General features: G+C 41.0%; 1 protein-coding gene across 1 annotated transcript in view; it reads right to left on the bottom strand.

The window, feature by feature from the left end:
* Positions 1–18,773, bottom strand: part of DTNB (dystrobrevin beta) — a 241,753-nt gene extending 222,980 nt beyond the window's left edge. The window contains exon 1 of the mRNA XM_005213006.5: positions 18,601–18,773. The gene's annotated coding sequence lies outside the window, so the exon portion shown is untranslated. The remainder of the gene's footprint in view (positions 1–18,600) is intronic.
* Positions 18,774–18,984: the final 211 nt, after the last annotated feature.

Below are 18,984 nucleotides of genomic sequence, written 5' to 3'. Positions count from 1 at the left end.
ATACCTGACCAGTACTCCTCAAAATTGTCTTGTTTCATCAAAAACTTGACCAGCAAAGTCTGAGAAACTGACAACCCTAGAGAAGTCTAAACAGACATGACAACTAAATGTAATGCGGCATCCCAGATGGGATTCTGGAACTGAAAAAGGCCTTTAAGTAAACACTGAGGAAATCTGAATAAAGTATGGATTTTAGTTAATAATAAATAACATACCATCATTGGTTCATTAACTGCAACAAATGAACCACACTAGTGTAAGATGCTAATAACAGAGGAAACAGGGTGTAGGATGCATTAGGAACTCTCTATTATTATTCAATTTTTCAGTAAAGCTAAAACTGTTCTTAAAAATAAAGTTTAGGGACTTCCCTGGCAGTCCATTGGTTAGGACTCTGTGCTTCTGCTGCCAAGGGCATAGCTTTAATCCCTGATGGGGGAACTAAGAGCCCACAAGCCAAGAAGTGTGGCCAAAAAAAAAAAAAGTTTTATTTTTAAAGACAGTACATAACAAGTGGTGCTGGGAAAACTGGTCAACCACTTATAAAAGAATGAAACTAGAGCACTTTCTAACACCATACACAAAAATAAACTCAAAATGGATTAAAGATCTCAATGTAAGACCAGAAACTATAAAACTCCTAGAGGAGAACATAGGCAAAACACTCTCCGACATACATCACAGCAGGATCCTCTATGACCCACCTCCCAGAATATTGGAAATAAAAGCAAAAATAAACAAATGGGACCTAATTAAACTTAAAAGCTTCTGCACAACAAAGGAAACTATTAGCAAGGTGAAAAGGCAGCCTTCAGAATGGGAGAAAATAATAGCAAATGAAGCAACAGACAAACAACTAATCTCAAAAATATACAAGCAACTCCTACAGCTCAACTCCAGAAAAATAAATGACCCAATCAAAAAATGGGCCAAAGAACTAAATAGACATTTCTCCAAAGAAGACATACAGATGGCTAACAAACACATGAAAAGATGCTCAACATCACTCATTATCAGAGAAATGCAAATCAAAACCACTATGAGGTACCATTTCACACCAGTCAGAATGGCTGCGATCCAAAAGTCTACAAGCAATAAATGCTGGAGAGGGTGTGGAGAAAAGGGAACCCTCTTACACTGTTGGTGGGAATGCAAACTAGTACAGCCACTATGGAGAACAGTGTGGAGATTCCTTAAAAAACTGGAAATAGAACTGCCTTATGATCCAGCAATTCCGCTGCTGGGCACACACACTGAGGAAACCAGAAAGGAAAGAGACACGTGTACCCCAATGTTCTGTTTATAATAACTGTTATTATAAACAGCACTGTTTATAATAACCAGGACATGGAAGCAACCTAGATGCCCATCAGCAGATGAATGGATAAGAAAGCTGTGGTACATATACACAATGGAGTATTACCCAGCCATTAAAAAGAATACATTTGAATCAGTTCTAATGAGGTGGATGAAACTGGAACCTAATATACAGAGTGAAGTAAGCCAGAAAGAAAAACACCAATACAGTATACTAACGCGTATATATGGAATTTAGAAAAATAGTAACAATAACCCTGTGTACGAGACAGCAAAAGAAACACTGATGTATAGATCAGTCTTATGGACTCTGTGGGAGAGGGAGAGGGTGGGGAAATTTGGGAGAATGGCATTGAAACATGTATAATATCATGTAAAAAAATAAATAAAGACAGTACAATTATATTATTTCTTTTCCTTTATTCTCTTGTCTGATTTAAAAAGCAACTGCTTTTTAATGCAATATAGGTAAAACAGCATCTATAAAATTGTATTGTTGGGCCTATAACATATAGACTTCATTAATAAGACATAATAATCCAAAATGTCTACGTATCTAACCACAGTGCCTCAAAATACACTAAGCAAAAACTGAAAGAACTGAAAAGGAAAAACAGACTTATCCACACTTTCACTTGGGAGATTTCAGCACTCCTCTATGATGGATACAAGTAGAAAGCCAAGATGAATACGGCAGGACTAAACTTCACTATCAGTCAACTAGACCTAATTGACATTTGTGAAACAATCCATCCAATAATGACAAAATCAAATTCTTTACAAGTGCACATAAAACATGCATCAGAAATTCAAAAAAACTAAATTGCTCTGGAGATGGAAGTAGAATAACATTGACTGTGGGGGGATATCAACTCTATTAGCTTTGATTTGGGTACAGTGTATTTTCTTTATGCTTTACAAGTTCTGTTTCAAAATAAAATTTTAAGTCAGTAGGGTATATGTTCCTTCCCTTAGTGCTTTGGAAGGTTAACAAGGCAGGTCTCCATATGTTATGAAAATGAACTCTACCAAAAACCATAACTTCCGAACTTGTATTCAAACCAACAGGAGTACTCACAAACTACATAATTTGGTATAATATTTATTACTTCAAATCCTCAGCAATTTCTTCTATGAGTATTTAAACATTATTTGCTAACAAAGGATGGATTTTCAGCTTGTCACCAAATTAGAATTGTTCATTTGTCTATGTATTATTTCAGTCAGTTTTACTAAAACAGGAAGAAGAAAAATTCATGGATTTTTTTTTTTTTTAATAGTTCAGCTCAGTCACTCAGACATGTCCAACTGTTTTTTATAGTTCAGCTCAGTCACTCAGACACGTCCAACTCTTTGTGACCCCATGAACCACAGCATGCCAGGCCTCCCTGTCCATCACCAACTCCCAGAGTTCACCCAAACTCATGTCCATTGAGTCGGTGGACTCAACCGACTCATCTCATCCTCTGTCGTCCCCTTCTCCTTCTGCCTTCAATCTTTCCCAGCACCGGGCCAGGGTCTTTTCAAATGAGTCAGCTCTTTGCATCAGGTGGCCAAAGTATTGGAGTTTCAGCTTCAGCATCAGTCCTTCCAATGAACACCCAGGACTGATCTCCTTTAGGATAGACTGGTTGGATCTCCTTGCAGTCCAAGGGACTCTCAAGAGTCTTCTCCAACACCACAGTTCAAAAGCATCAATTCTTCAGCACTCAGCTTTTTTTATAGCCCAACTCTCACATCCATACATGACTACTGGAAAAACCATAGCCTTGACTAGACGGACCTTTGTTGACAAAGCAATGTCTCTGCTTTTGAATATGCTATCTAGGCTGATCATAACTTTCCTTCCAAGGAGTAAGTGTCTTTTAATTTCATGGCTGCAATCACCATCTGCAGTGATTTTGGAGCCCAAAAAAATAAAGTCTGACACTGTTTCCCCATCTATTTCCCATGAAGTGATGGGACCGGATGCCATGATCTTGGTTTTCTGAATGTGGAGCTTTAAGCCAACTTCTTCACTCTCCTCTTTCAAGAGGCCCTTTCAAGAGGCCCTTTAGTTCTTCTTCACTTTCTGCCATAAGGGTGGTGTCATCTGCATATCTGAGGTTATTGATATTTCTCCCAGCAATCCTGATTCCAGCTTGTGCTTCATCCAGCCCAGCGTTTCTCATGATGTACTCTGCATATAAGTTAAATAAGCACAGTGACAATATATACCCTTGATGTACTCCTTTCTTGATTTGGAACCAGTCTGTTGTTCCATGTCCAGTTCTAAATGTTGCTTCCTGACCTGAGTACAGGTTTCTTAAGAGGCAGGTCAGGTGATCTGGTATTCCCATCTCTTGAAGAATTTTCCACAGTTTATTGTGATCCACACAGTCAAAAGCTTTGGCATAGTCAATTAAGCAGTAGTAGATGTTTTTCTGGAACTCTCTTGCTTTTTCCATGATCCAGCGGATGTTGGCAATTTGATCTCTGGTTCCTCTTCCTTTTCTAAAACCAGCTTGAACATCTGAAGGTTCACAGTTCACGTATTGCTGAAGCCTAACTTGGAGAATCTTGAGCATTACTTTACTAGCGTGTGAGATGAATGCAATTGTGCGGTAGTTTGAGCATTCTTTGGCATTGCCTTTCTTTGGGACTGAAACGAAAACTGACCTTTTCCAGTCCTGTGGCCACTGCTGAGTTTTCCAAGTTTGCTGACATATTGAGTGCAGCACTTTCACAGCATTATCTTTTAGGATTTGAAAGAGCTCAACTGGAATTCCATCACCTCCACTAGCTTTGTTCGTAGTAATGCTGCCTAAGACCAACTTGACTTCACATTCCAGGCTGTCTGGCTCTACGTGAGTGATCACACCATCGTGACTATCTGGGTCGTGAAGATCTTCTGTATATTCTTGCCACCTCTTTTTTTTTTATTTTATTTTTAAACTTTACATAATTGTATTAGTTTTGCCAAATATCAAAATGAATCCATCACAGATATACATGTGCTCCCCATCCTGAACCCTCCTCCCTCCTCCCTCCCCGTACCATCCCTCTGGGTCATCCCAGTGCACTAGCCCCAAGCATCTAGTATCGTGCATTGAACCTGGACTGGCATCTCATTTCATACATGACATTTTACATGTTTCAGTGCCATTCTCCCAAATCTTCCCACCCTCTCCCTCTCCCACAGAGTCCATAAGACTTCTATACATCAGTGTCTCTTTTGCTGTCTTGTACACAGGGTTATTGTTACCATCTTTCTAAATTCCATATATATGCGTTAGTATACTGTATTGGTGTTTTTCCTTCTGGCTTACTTCACTCTGTATAATAGGCTCCAGTTTCATCCACCTCATTAGAACTGATTCAAATGTATTCTTTTTAATGGCTGAGTAATACTCCATTGTGTATATGTACCACAGCTTTCTTATCCATTCATCTGCTGATGGACATCTAGGTTGCTTCCATGTCCTGGCTATTATAAACAGTGCTGCGATGAACATTGGGGTACACGTGTCTCTTTCCCTTCTGGTTTCCTCAGTGTGTATGCCCAGCAGTGGGATTGCTGGATCATAAGCCACCTCTTTTTAATATCTTCTGCTTCTGTTAGGTCCATACCATTACCTTGGACATGGGGTAACTCCTCTCGGCCGCCGCCCCGACCTTGGACATGGGGTAGCTCCTCTCACTCTTTTTTATAAATAGTAATTAATTAATTTTGGCCACACTGGGTCTTGATTGCTGCACACGGGCTTTCTCCAGTCGCAGCAAGCAGGGGCTACTCTCTAGTTGCAATGCATGGGCTTCTCCTTGAGGTGGCTTCTCTTGCTGCAGAGCACAGGCTCTAGGCGCACAGGCTTCAGTAGTTTGGCTCCTGGGCTCTAGAGCACTGGCTTACTAGTTGCAACACAGCTGCTCTGTGGCATGTAGGATCTTCCCAGACCAGGGATTGAACCCACAACTCTTGCAGTGGCAGGTAGATTCTTAATCACTGGACCACCAGGGAAGTCCTGTCGTTTAACGTAAGAAACTCCAAAAGAAATTTATAAAAATATATCAACTTAATAAAATTTTGATATTAATTAGCATATGACTATAGTCGTGCCTCATAAAAGCTTAGTAAGTTTGTCTTCATATTCCGAATGCTTTTTTAAAAAATATCTCAACTGACCAGATTAGTCTCATACTACCATTAAGCAAATACCTTAAAGCACAAATATACTCAGTGGTACATATAAACCTATATACCAAAGAGTATTTTTAGTAATTTTAAGGGTTTTTGTATTTTTTTTTACACCAATTCCTCTTCCATCTGCTTCGATCATTTGTTTTGTACTTTACATCTGACTGAAAACAAGCTCATAATATAAATAGAAGTACCAGCTCTGCTTGCTTCCTGCTGTTCATGTGTCCTTGCATTGGTACTTCAATCTTCAGTTGAATCTGAAACTTCAATCTGCAGATTCTTCGCAGGAATCTTTTTAAGCCCTTTGTCTATTCAATCAGCAAGGTTCATATCATGCAAAGGAGATAATACTGTACACTCTGAAAAACTCCTAAACCAGACAGAGGGTAACTGTAACACATCCAAACAGGATTTTAGCAAACAAATACGGAGGTTCACACTGTCGGCCCCCCTAGGTGGTAGTGTCCCCACGATCCTCCCCCTGGCTACTTCACTTTCCGCACCTGATGTATATTATCAGATACACAGACGGAGTTAGGTGTCAACCTATAGTTTAAATATCAGTAAAATTGATTGCCCATTTTTTTTCTTGTTATACCCTGCCTAGAAGATCAGTTTGCATACCACCTACTTTGGGAACATTACTCTTAAAAAACTAACAGTGAGAAGATGAGACTGTGCTGGGCCTGAGAAGTAAATAAGGAACGTGAATGGTAGAATCAGAAGAGGAAATTTACAGCCTAAGTGGTTAGTTAGCTTGGCCTAACACTGCAAAGCTAGTAATTTTCTAGTTCTCTTCCCACTGTGTCACATTGCCCCCTCCAGGGCAAACATGAGGACTCCAGGACTGAGGAAAAAACACATGTCCCCAAACCCTGGGGCTGGGCAGGCCTTAGGTCTCAGTGAAACAGGGTCTGGAGGCCAGTGCAACAAAATGTCTGGGCCAGGGAAGCAATGTGTTACACTAAGTGCACAGGCAGAAGTTAATAAGCTCCCAAGTAAAGACTAAACTAAAGAAAGCAGGCTCCAGAAAGGTTTCCAGAAAGTCTCTATACTGCACCTAAGTGTTAAATATCTTTCACTTCCATGGATTGTTTTAACTTCCAGTTCTCAGTTACTTCAAAGCATCTAGGTATGGAAACTTCGTGTGCAAGTTCAATGTCTCCCAGCAAAACTCCTGTCAGTTTTGCCCTGGATGCTCCTTCAACTAAGAAGTCAGAGATGGCTGAGCTTGTCACTAATAAGTTCTTAACCGGAACTAATCAAATTTCCCTAAAAGAGAATTAACTTCCTTGCTTATTTCAGGAAAACTCTCAACTGTTCTTCCCCAAATACTTTTCTTTTTCAGATTATATATATTTAAAAAACCAAAAAAGCCAGGAAAGTAAACATTTGTAAAGCCCTAGAGATTCAGTTTTTTGATTTGTTTTGGTTTGGGGTTTTTTGTTTGTTTGATTTTACAAATCTGAAAAAGTTCTCTAAGTTTCAATAAAAAATATTCAATGACTGCACTCCATTACTACAAAGAGCTCTGAATAGCAAATATAACTTCTCAGGGCTACGGTAACTGTTTGTTTGTTTGTTTTTGGTGTTGCCGAGCGGCTTGTGGGATCTTAGTTAGCTTTGTGTATGTGCTCAGTCACTCAGTCCTGTTTGACTCTTTGTGATCCCAGGGGCTGTAGCCCACCAGGCTCTTCTGTCCATAAAATTTTCCAGGCAAGAATACTAGAATGGGTTGCCATTTCTTCCTTCAGGCGATCTTCCAAACCAGGGCTTGAATCTGTGTCTCCTGAGGCTCCTGCATTGCAGGCAGATTCCCTACCACTTGAACCAACCTGACCAAACCCTGGTACCCTCCAGTGAAAGTATGGGGTCTTAACCAGGAATTCCCTACAGTAACTGTTAAAATAAATAATGCAAAGCATTTAGCACAATGCCTGGCACAAAATAAAAGCCTAATAAATGTTAGCTGCTATTACTATCATTATGATTGTTATTGATGTTATGTAACTACCCTTTTGAATGATGCCTTTAGGCTAGAATTCTACTGATAAGACCCCTTTTTCTTAACTGAGAGTTCTGATTTATTTAAAAATATAAAAATATAGAGTTGGAAGGAGAATACATACTTTGTCATAATCATTTGCAAATTTTAAATGTGGAATACAGAAAAGGTTTTAACAAAACTGAAAGGAGGTAAAGAGGTAGAAATGCAGTGTGCACAAGCCATCAGAAAATAGAATATAAGAAAACAGGGACAAGGGAGTTCCCCAGTGGTCCAGTGGTTAGAATTCGGGGCTTTTACTGCCCTGGCCCAGGGTTCAATCACTGGTTGGGGAACTGAGATCCTGAAAGCCGAGTGACATAGCCAGGAAAAAAAAGAAAATTGGAGAAAAGTAAGGCACAAAAAATAGAAACAGACACCTTTAGTCTGCTAAACACAAACCTCACAATTTTTCCTAAAATCTGCCACAGGCTGCTTAGTTCATAAATAGGAAATTTTAGTTCTAAGCAAAGATACTACTTACCTAGTAAGGAAATACTGAAAGCGTATGACCAATAAAGGGTACATTCTTGAAATGTCATACAAAGCTTTCGTTTTCACATTCATCAGTTCAGTTCAATCACTCAGTTGTGTCCGACTCATTGCAACCCCATGGACTGCAGCACGCCAGGCCTCCCTGTTCATCACCAACTCCCAGAGCCTACTCAAACTCAAGTCCATCAAGTCGGTGATGCCATCCAACCATCTCATCCTCTGTCATCCCCTTCTCCTCCTGCCCTCGATCTTTCCCAGCATCAGGGTCTTTTCAAATGAATCAGTTCTTCGCATCAGGTGGCGAAAGTATTGGAGTTTCGCTTCAGCATCAGTCCTTGAATGAATATTCAGGACTGATTTCCTTTAGGATGGACTGGTTGGATTTCCTTGCAATCCAAAGGACTCTCAAGAGTCTTCTCCAACACCACACTTCAAAAGCATCAATTCTTCAGCGCTCAGCTTTTTTTATAGTCCAACTCTCACATCCATGCATGACTACTGGAAAAACCATAGCTTTGACTAGATGGACCTTTGCTGGCAAAGTAATGTCTCTTTGCTAACTAGGTCGATCATAGCTTTTCTTCCAAGGAGTAAGCGTCTTTTAACTTCATGGCTGCAGTCACCATCTGCAGTGATTTTGGAGCCCCTAAAAAATAAAGTCTGTCACTGTTTCCATTGCTTCCCCATCTATTTGCCATGAAGTGATGGGACCAGATGCCATGATCTTAGTTTTTTGAATGTTGAGTTTTAAGCCAACTTTTTCACTCTCCTCTTTCACCCTCATCAAGAGGCTCTTTAGTTCTCCTTTGCTTCCTGCCATAAGGGTGGTGTCATCTGCGTGTCTGAGGTTACTGCTATTTCTCCTGGCAATCCTGATTCCAGCCTGTGCTTCATCCAGCCCAGCATTTCACATGATGAACTCTACATTTAAGTTAAAAAGCAGGGTGACAATATACAGCTTTGACATACTACTTTCCTGATTTGGAACCAATCTGTTGTTCCATGTCCAGTACTAACTGTTGCTTCTTGACCTGCATACAGATTTCTCAGGAGGCAGGGAAGGTGGTCCAGTATTCCCATCTCTTTAAGAATATGTCACAGTTTGCTGTGATCCACACAGTCAAATTCATATTCATACTTCAAAAAAAAGTATCCTTGTTAGTTATTTCTATAGCTATAGTTTAAAACCCTAAAAAGGGTTTGTTTGTTGTTGTTTTTTAGAAAGATATATAAGAATTACTTTTTCAAATGACTTTGGAATTAAGTGAAAAAAGGAAGACCAGTTAAATGTGTTCCAACCTAAGTCAAATTATTTGTATTTCTTTTTTATCACAAATGCAGTATGCAGCCTTCACGCCAAAATCCTGGATGTTAACTTCATTTCTAAGTTCTCATATTTTTAATTACATTAAAGATGTTGGTAGCAATGATTAATTATCAGCTACAAAAAACACAAGCAAAGCAACAGAGAATCAGAGTGTGAGGGCTGAGAAATAACCTAACCCAGGTCTCATATTTTGCACATCCAAATAAATAAAATGTCTAGTCCCAGGCCATACTTGTACTTCACAATAAAGACACAGAGATAGAAACCCAGAACCTCTAACTACTGGTCGACTATACCACCTTTCTGGATGTGAAGACACTAGGATAATGTTTCGGCCTATGGTCTGTAGGGAAGATTTATAAACGACAAATTAAAACCATAAATCTAAAACTTTAATGCACCAAACGGTACTTTTTAAGTTTTAAAAGAGGGACATCCCTAGTGGTCCAATCGCTAAAACTCTGAGCTCCCAATGCAGGAGGCCCAGGTTCGATCCTGAGTCAGGGATCTAAGTCCCACATGCTGCAACTAAGAGTCTGCATGCCCAAACTAAAACCCAGCACAGCCAAATACACATTTTTTAATTTTTTAAAGAAAAGCCACAAACTGGAAAAAGAAATTTGAAGCCATCTATGTGAAATATTAGCATCAAAAATGTATTTTAAAATTAGAAACCAATATGGAAAAAGACAATCAGCACAAGAGAAGAACAGGTAAATGACGAAAACAAGCAAATCACAGAGGAGGAAAACTAAGAGCCAATTAAAAAAACAGAGCAATGTTCACACTCACTAGTAATCAGGAAAACATGTAAGATTAGTATAAAAAATATAAAAATAAGATTGCATGGTATATCCAGCAGATTTGCAAAATTATAAAGTCTAAGACACTAAGGGTTGACAAGGCAGGGAAGGGCCAGAAGTCACACATCACTAGTGTGAATGTTAATTGGGAAACCACTTCAGAGTGGAATCTAGCAATTACCACAAAGGTTGAAGATGCGCATGGCACGCATACCAGCGGGTTGCTCCAAGTACACACTATAAAAGACATGTGCTGTGCACACAGACATGACAAGAATATTCAAAACAACATTTTCTGTAACAGCAAGAAAAAAAACCAGAGCACATTAATTCTCAATCCACAGGAAAACATAAAAATAAACTGTGATATAGCCCAATAACAGAATCCTGTACAGCCAAGAAAATGGATCCACCAGAGCTACATATGGGCTTCCCTGATGGTTCAGCTGGTAAAGAATCCACCTGCAATGCAGGAGACCCCAGTTTGATTCCTGGGTCAGGACGATCTGCTGGAGAAGGGATAGGCTACCTACTCCAGTATTCTTGGGCTTTCCTTGTGGCTCAGCTGGTAAAGAATTCGTCTGCAATGTGGGAGACCTGGGTTCAATTCCTGGGTTGGGAAGATCCCCTGGAGAAGGGAAAGGCTACCCAGTATTCTGGCCTGGAGAATTCCATGGACACAGTCTATGGGGTTGCAAAGAGCTGCACAGGACTGAGCGACTTTCACTTTCAGAGCTACATATAGTCCATAGGGATGGGTCTCAAAATACTGCAAGAAAAAAAGCTACAAAAAGATATAATTAATACTGTTAATATAGAGAGTTTTTTTACTGCATATTTTTTTTTACTGTATATTTACTGCAAAACAGTAATATACATTTTAGGGCTATTTACATATATAATGAAAGTATGAAAACATGTACAGGAATGAAAAGCATCAAACACAGAACAGTGATTCCCTCAGAAGGGGAGGAAAATACAACTGGGAAGGAGTGGAGGTTCAACTTCAAAAGAAGCCTATTTTCTTAAGTGGTGTGTACACAGGTATTCACTATTTTTATTCTCTATACCTCTTTGAGGGCCAATATTTCACAATATTTAAAAAGTTAAAGGAAAATAAACTCAAGGTCCAAAAATAATTTACTCAGGAGACCACATGTTTAACCATGATACTATTTATCCTATTTTTGTTTGCGCAGTTTAAAAAGGTTTAATCACTATAAGCTGCTGCTCAAGAACATGTAAAACATCACACTGGTAAAAAAGCAACAAAGTATCTGGCTAAACGAAGAGTCTTTCACGGCAACCACATTAGAGACACAAAGTGGTCATATCACCAAGCTCAGGGATCATTTGGGTAAGTCAAAAACAAAGCCCAAGTTGAAACTGGAACATACAAGTCTGGTTTAGAGACAGCATGTAGAAAGAACATGGGCTTTAAAGTCGGACCTGGTTCAAATATGACCCCTATCACTAATTAGCTGTGCTGCCCTAAACAAGTTGTAACTTCTCTGAGCTCTTTTTCCCCACTCAAACATTGCAGATGTTTCCACAGTTGTAAAGTTTAAAGTGTAGCCATTATCTTGAAAACCTCTTGACATACAGTAGCCTGTATGTCAGTAGTTGTTATTAGTTGCAGAAGAAAGTCTCTCTCTAGCAAGTAGAGACAGAGCAAGCAGAGATAAAAAAAAAAAAAACTTAGTCTACAAAAAGAAACCAGGAAGAAGCTGGAATGGTTAGGGGCTAAAAGAAAGTCCCAAAAGTTACCCCCACACAAAAAAATTTTTTTTTTTTACTGTACACTATTTGATTATAGTGAGACTTAGTTATAGGAATATTTAGTCCAAACCTAATTATTGCTGAAATGCTACAATATAACATACAATATAGCTTATATATAATATTATTAATAGGCTTCCCAGGTGGCTCAGTGGTAAAGAATGCCAATGCGGGAGATACACGCTTGATCCCTAGGTTGAGAAGATCCCCTGGAAAAGGAAATGGCAACCCATGCCAGTATTCTTGCCTGGGAAATTCCATGAACAGAGGAGCCTGGTGGCCTACAGTCCATGGGGTTGCAAAAGAGTTGGACTTAGAAACAATAACAATATTGTTAATACATAAAAACTCAAGATCAAAATGTATTTTCTTGAAAAGTTCATTTAATGTTAAAAACACATTAACAAGTAAATCATACAATGTATCTGTTTCTCTCAGTTATCTACAACTCAGAAAGGTCTGTCTTACGTTAACATACTCAAGACAAAACTGATAATTTCAACAAATGCCAAAAAAGCCCTCAATAAAACTCAACACCCAATAAAAATATAAACCTAGAAGGAAACTTCCTTAAATTGACAAAAGACATCTACCAGAAACGTTTAGTAAGTATCATATCTAATAGTGAAACACTGGAAGCATTTCCATTCAGGAAAAAGACTAAAATGCCCGTTATCATTGGGCATTCAACTTTTCCTATTCAACCTTTGCTCTGGAGGGTCTAGGCATTGCAATAACACAAGAAACAAGATAAGTGGCATAAAGCTTAGTAAGACGCCTCATCAGTTAAGCCTTCCAGTCAAAGCAGCACAGTAAATAAACACTTGACTGTATCCCCTTTGCTCCAAATACACTGTAAAAGATATTTTTTAATATCAGCTACTAAAAAGGCTCAAAAACAAGATAAGCCTCCACCTGGAGCAGAAACAGAACAGATACACAAAACTGTGAGCCGGACCAAAGCTACAGGTTTGCTGGACTCTCGAGTCTGGAACAAGTGTAGACTTGTTGCAAAGCCACAGTGACACAGAGCCAAGGAGCTGCAGAAACAGGGGACACTTGAGCCAGATTCACTGTTCAAAGTCAAGGATGAGGCTAGAGCTCAAAGGAAGCTAAAAAATATCACTGTCGGTCTCTGCCTAGAACTATGGCTTATATGGCCATAGTTTATCTTCTCACCTTTCAGAACCCAGAAAGGCGAGAAGATAAAAACACAACCTCGCAACCAGGAATTGAACCAAGACATTTACACACACTGTGAGTGGATCTAAAATAGCCCAAATTACCTCAAAGAGCAGGACTCTGACCATTACCAGATCTGATTTCTTGGCCAGAGTCCAGTCAATCAATGGAAGCACTTGAAATATCACCAGAGAAGGGTGACCACAGAACTAAGAGAAACAAAATCAGCAGTTCTCTTCCTTTTTTTTTTTTTTTTTTTTTGAGTCTGCAAATCAAAACTTCAAAACAACTGGGACGTCCCAGAGGGATAGTATGGGGAGGGAGGAGGAGGAGGGTTCAGGATGGGGAACACATGTATACCTGTGGCAGATTCATTTCGATATTTGGCAAAACTAACACAATATTGTAAAGTTTAAAAATTAAAAAAAAAAAAAAAAAAAACTTCAAAACATATAGAAATATAGTGCTAAGAAAGACAGCCCATAAAAGCAACAATGAGAATATAAATCCATAAATCCATACCAGATGAAGTTTAATTTTACAGAACTGTCTGACAAAGACTTATTTTTTTAAGTACATTTAGGGTGCAAGGATATATGCTTTTTAAATTATTGGGAGTGCAAAACTGGACAGCCACTTTGGAAGACAGGCAGTTTCTTACAAAGCTAAACAGACCATCCAGCAATCCTGCTTCTAGGCATTTACTCAAGAAAGCTGAAAACCATGTCCACACAAAAACCTGCACATGAATATTTATAGAAGCTTTATTCATAACTGCCAAAAGCTAGAAGTAACCAACATGTCCCTCAACAGATGAATGGATAAACAAAACTGTGGTACTTTTCATACAATGAATTATTATTCAGCAATAAAAAGAAAGACACTATCAGGCACACAGAGGAAACTTAAAAGCATAATGCTAAGTGAAAGAGATCAGTCTGAAAGGCTACAATACTATATGATCCAAACTATGTGACATTCTGGAAAAGAGAAAACTATAGGCACAGTAAAATGATCAGTGGCTAGCAGGAGCTCAGAAGAAGGGAAGGAGGAATGAATGGGTGGAATACAGGGGATTTGGGGGCAGTGAAATTATTCTGTGTGATACAATGATATTTCATGAAATGTCATGTGATAACATTTTGCATTTGTCAAACTGCAGAGAACTGCACAACACAAAAGAGAACTCTAGTATAAAAATGAACTTAAGTTAATAATAATGTATCATATTTATCCACCAGTTGTCACAAATATTGTCACAAATATAGTAAAAAATGTTGTATGATTTCTACCTCTAGTAGTCAAGTTCACAGAGACAAAAAGCAGAATGGTGGTTGCCAGGGGCTGGAGGGAGAAAAGGATGGGAAGTTAGTGCTTAATGGATACAGAGTTTCAGTTGAGAAAGATAAAAATGGAAATGGAAATCCATTCTGCAAATGGAGAGTGATGGTTATACAACAATGAAAAATGTACTTAAGGCCACAGAACTGTACAATTAACAATGATTAAAATAGTAAATTTTATGTTATGCATATTTTACCACAATAAAAAAAAAACATGAGAGGAACTTCCCTGGTGGTCCCGTGGCTAAGACTCGGCACTCCCAACGCAAGGGGCCTGGGTTCAATCCCTGGTCAGGGAACTAGATCGCACGTGTCACAACTAACACCTGGCACAGCTAAATAAATAATTTAAAAAGATAAAAATGAGAAAAAGTGTTGAAAAAGTGGTTATCCAAATTGAAAAAAAAATCATATCACTCCATTATTCCATATAGGAACACCACACAGAAAGCAAAACCTCTTTTTTAATTTTAGAAGAAAATACAGATATATCTAATTCATACCCTGGGGCAGAGAAAATTACTTAAACTAGACAGGGAAACAAACTTTTTTTTTATTTAATGGAAATTTTTTCATAAACACATTAAAATGTAAAACTTGTAAACAACGGAAGACATTGTTAACATGCCTCCAACTGGAAGGACGGACTGGGAACACATACACCTATAAATTAGTATCCAAAGTAACCTAACTGTCCCACAGCGAGCAAAGGACACATAAACAGTGACTTAAGTCTACAACAGAAGACTACTCAGCATTTAAAAATAAATGAACCAGAGCTTCACGTGGCAACATGGTTAAATCTCCATCAACTAATTTAAAGCATATACTCCTCTGACCCAGCAATTCTACTTTTCACTCACTACAATAATGTGTAAAATGGCAAACAGCTGTAATGGCCATTAATGAGCAGAGGATTAAATAAACTATTGTACAATAGGTACTACATACGGGATTGTGTAGGAATCAAGAAGAATCAGGTAGATCTTTGTGTTCCACCATGGAAAGATCTCAGGCATTCTGTTAGAATGTTGCAGACCAGTGTGTACAGTATCATGTCATTAATGTGGGTGTGGGGGGAAGCCTATTTTTATTACCTATATGTAGATGATAATACATAGGGAAAGGTCTGGAAGGATCACAACAAACTGCTAACTGCAGTTTCAGTGGAGAAAGAGTGGGTCAAGGCGGGTTTTCTTCTATATGTTCTGTTTGAGCCTTTTATGAGAAAGTGTGCATTCATGAGCCATTTGCACAGCTACAGGACACAGCTCCAGGCTGCAGAACGAAACCCCAGGAACTGCCACTCACAGGGATTCCTGTGTGAATGGCAACCCCTAAAACCCAGCAGTATACTTCCTGCACCAATGCCACGGCCCTGATGCTTGTGTAACTAGAAATAAATAAAGTAAGAGGAAATGAGGGTATTGCAAACCAGCATGAGGGAGTTTCTGGAGTGATGTAAACTTCTTTATCTTTGTTGGCATAGTGGTTACAAAGTAGACAGTCCCCAACTTATGATCATTTGACTTATGATTTTTGACTTCATGATGCTGCAAAAGCAATAGGCATTCATTGAAACTACTTCAAATCTGAATTTTGACCCTTTCCCTGGCTAGCAATATGCAGTATGATACTCGTGACACCAGGCTCCTGGTCAGCCCCAAGATCAGCAGGATAAACAGCTGAGACACTTAAAACCACTCTGCTTTTCACTTTCAGTACAGTTTCAGTAAACTACATGAAACATTCAACACTTTATTATAACACAGGCATTGTGTTTTAGATGATTTTGCCCAACTGCAGGTTAATGTAAGTGTTCTGAGCATGTTTAAGATAGGCTAGCTTAAGCTATGATGTTTGGCAGACGGGGTGTATTAAATGCATTTTTAACCTACTGTACTTTCAACTTACAGTGGGTTTATCAGACATAACCCCATCAGAAGCTGAGGAAGATGTATATATACATTTTTCAAACTCCACCAACTCTGCACAGGACATCTGTGCAAACATCAATAAAGGTGATTTAGAAATAAATGGCAACCCACTCCAGTAATCTTGCCTGGAGAATTCCATGGACAGAGGAGCCTGGCAGGCTACAATCCATGGGGTCGCAAAGAGTCAGACATGACTGAGCGACGAACACTTCTACTTCTAAATGTAAACTAAGTATATAAATAAATAAAACACAATATTACTGAGAAAACGGAGAACAAGGCATCCTAAAGTACAGCACTGAGCCACCCCAAAAGAAGAACTAGTAGACACCTGATGGTTGCACTCTTAATTAAGTGCACCGTCCTAAACTAAAGAGAAATTGACTTAGTTCTTCAAGGCTTACCACACAAGGCCAAATTTGAATTAATAGTTTATTTTTATACAAGGAAACATAGGTCCTAAGAGATTTAAAGATATAAAGTAAGTGCTTTAAACCAATTCCATTGGTTTTAAATCTGACTTCCTAAGTAGAAATTTTCTCTCTCACTCATAGTGGACACTCAAAAGTCCTGCCAACACTACTCTGACTACACAACCGCCTTCAAAGGTAATTCCACTGATGTATGATAAAAATCCTCCCAGAACTCATAAAAGGTCAAGTTTTAGTTTGGCAGACAAAGTAACCCAACAGGCACTGCAACCCAGGCAACTGAAACAGCGGCCTGGAGCTTGAGAGTCCAGAAATTCAATGAAGGTAGGAAAAAACGCAGAGTTCCAGCCCTCATGGAAGAGCAGAGTCACATTCTCTGACCACAGATCTAAGATGCAAGAGCCAAGATAAAAATGAAAGCATGCTCTCTGGACCGACGTTCTCCCCTTCCTCCAGCGACAGAAGAGAGAAGGGCCAGGATGGGATGGTTTGAAGCAATGACCCCAGGAGTAAGCTCCTGGCAGTCAACACAGAATAAAGTTGTGTAAGTGGCAGCACGGCCACAAGATACGACAACTCTTAGCCCAAACCGAAGAACCTCTTACAGGGCAGGACAGAGAGAGGAAACTTGAGGGACAAGGGAAGTCCATCAGCATCCCTAACATCACATTGATCAACAGTGCTCCGCATAAAATAGAGCAAAACCTTGCTTGCTCCATTCATTCATGCAGTATGCAGGTATTCAGTGCCTGCTGCTTGGGAAGAAAGGGAACTTCCTCTTTCCAATTTCCTTTTTTCCTTCTCTCTCTTTAAATGTTACACAGAAGTGTCTATAAAGCTCTCCCAAATACCTCCCACAAGCTTCCTTGACCCTCCTTGCTTTAATCCTCAAACCAAGCAATTTTATGGCTCCAATTTCCCAATACTACTGGGAAGAAGACAAAGTCAAAGAGACAAAATTCAAAGCTGCTTTGTATTTCTTACGCAAACCTTTACAACCAAACTGCCAGCACCTAAGTAGCAAATGATGGTTCTGCTTTACACAATTGTGACCCCAGTGCTGACTACGGTTCTCTACCCAAGGTAGTTAACCAACAAACTGTTGGCTGAGGCTGCTGGAAGGTCTTCCTAATCCCAAGGCCTGGCACAGGAATTTAACAGCAAGCATTCGTTAGTTGCATCCTTCCTCCTCTCAGGACACTTTCCTTAAAAGGGTGACCTCGGTGCACAGGGTCACAGTTAGGCGCCTCGGGAAACAGTGTTTGGGGATGATCTGAAATAAATTCCCTTCCCTCTGCCAGGGCCTGCCTGCCTCACCTGCCCTCTGCCAGGACCTGCCTCCTTCGCCCCCTTCAACACCTAATGCAGAGCCTCCTTCCACCAAGCCGGGCTCGGGCAGCATCACCCTGTGCCCGCACCCCGGCTCCGTGTCCGCCGGCCAAAGCGCGATCGGAACACCGGAACCCCCTACCCGACCCGCGCGGCTCAGAGGCCGGCAACGCCGGCCCGGGAGTCCGCTCCATCCTCTCCACTCGCCCCTCCAGGGCCGGGAGCGCGGCGCGGTCTCCGTTCACAGCGCGCGCGGTGCAGCTGCCCCGGATCCCGGCGCGCCGTCTCCGCCGCTCCCGGCCCTGCAAACCTCCGCAGGCTCCCGGGGTGCGGGCGCTGCGCGGGCGCCTTCCAGCTCCTTGCGGGCGCGAGGCTCCGGCACCGCGCTCCTCTCCCGCAGCCTGGGGCAGCGGCCGCAAACCCCCGCCGTACTCACTTCCCGGCCGGATCTGGGGGCGTCGAGAAGGTCTCCGGCGACTGCAACCTCCTCCGCCTCCTCCGGCCCGGCCCCCGCGGCTGTGGCGGTGGCGGCGCCCGCTCAGGCCCCGGAGCCGCCCCCGCGGCGAACGGTCTCAGGAACCCGGCTCGCGCCGCTTACCCTCCTGGCACGCGCAGCGAGCCCGCCCCCGGTGCGAGGGCGCGAGGGCGCGAGGGCGCGAGGGCGCAGGGCTGGGGGCGGGCACGCGCCGCCTGCGCGAGCGCGCGGCTGGGGGCGGGGCTTCCGCCGCGCCGAGGAGGGGCGGGCCGGCGGGCCGGGTTCCCTTCGAACCCCGCCCCCTGCGGCCCGGTTCCGGGAGGGCGGGGGAAACTTGCCCCCTGC

Source organism: Bos taurus, chromosome 11 (assembly GCF_002263795.3).
Source record: "Bos taurus isolate L1 Dominette 01449 registration number 42190680 breed Hereford chromosome 11, ARS-UCD2.0, whole genome shotgun sequence".
NCBI lineage: Eukaryota > Metazoa > Chordata > Mammalia > Artiodactyla > Bovidae > Bos > Bos taurus.
This window is presented reverse-complemented; position numbering and strand designations above follow the sequence as displayed.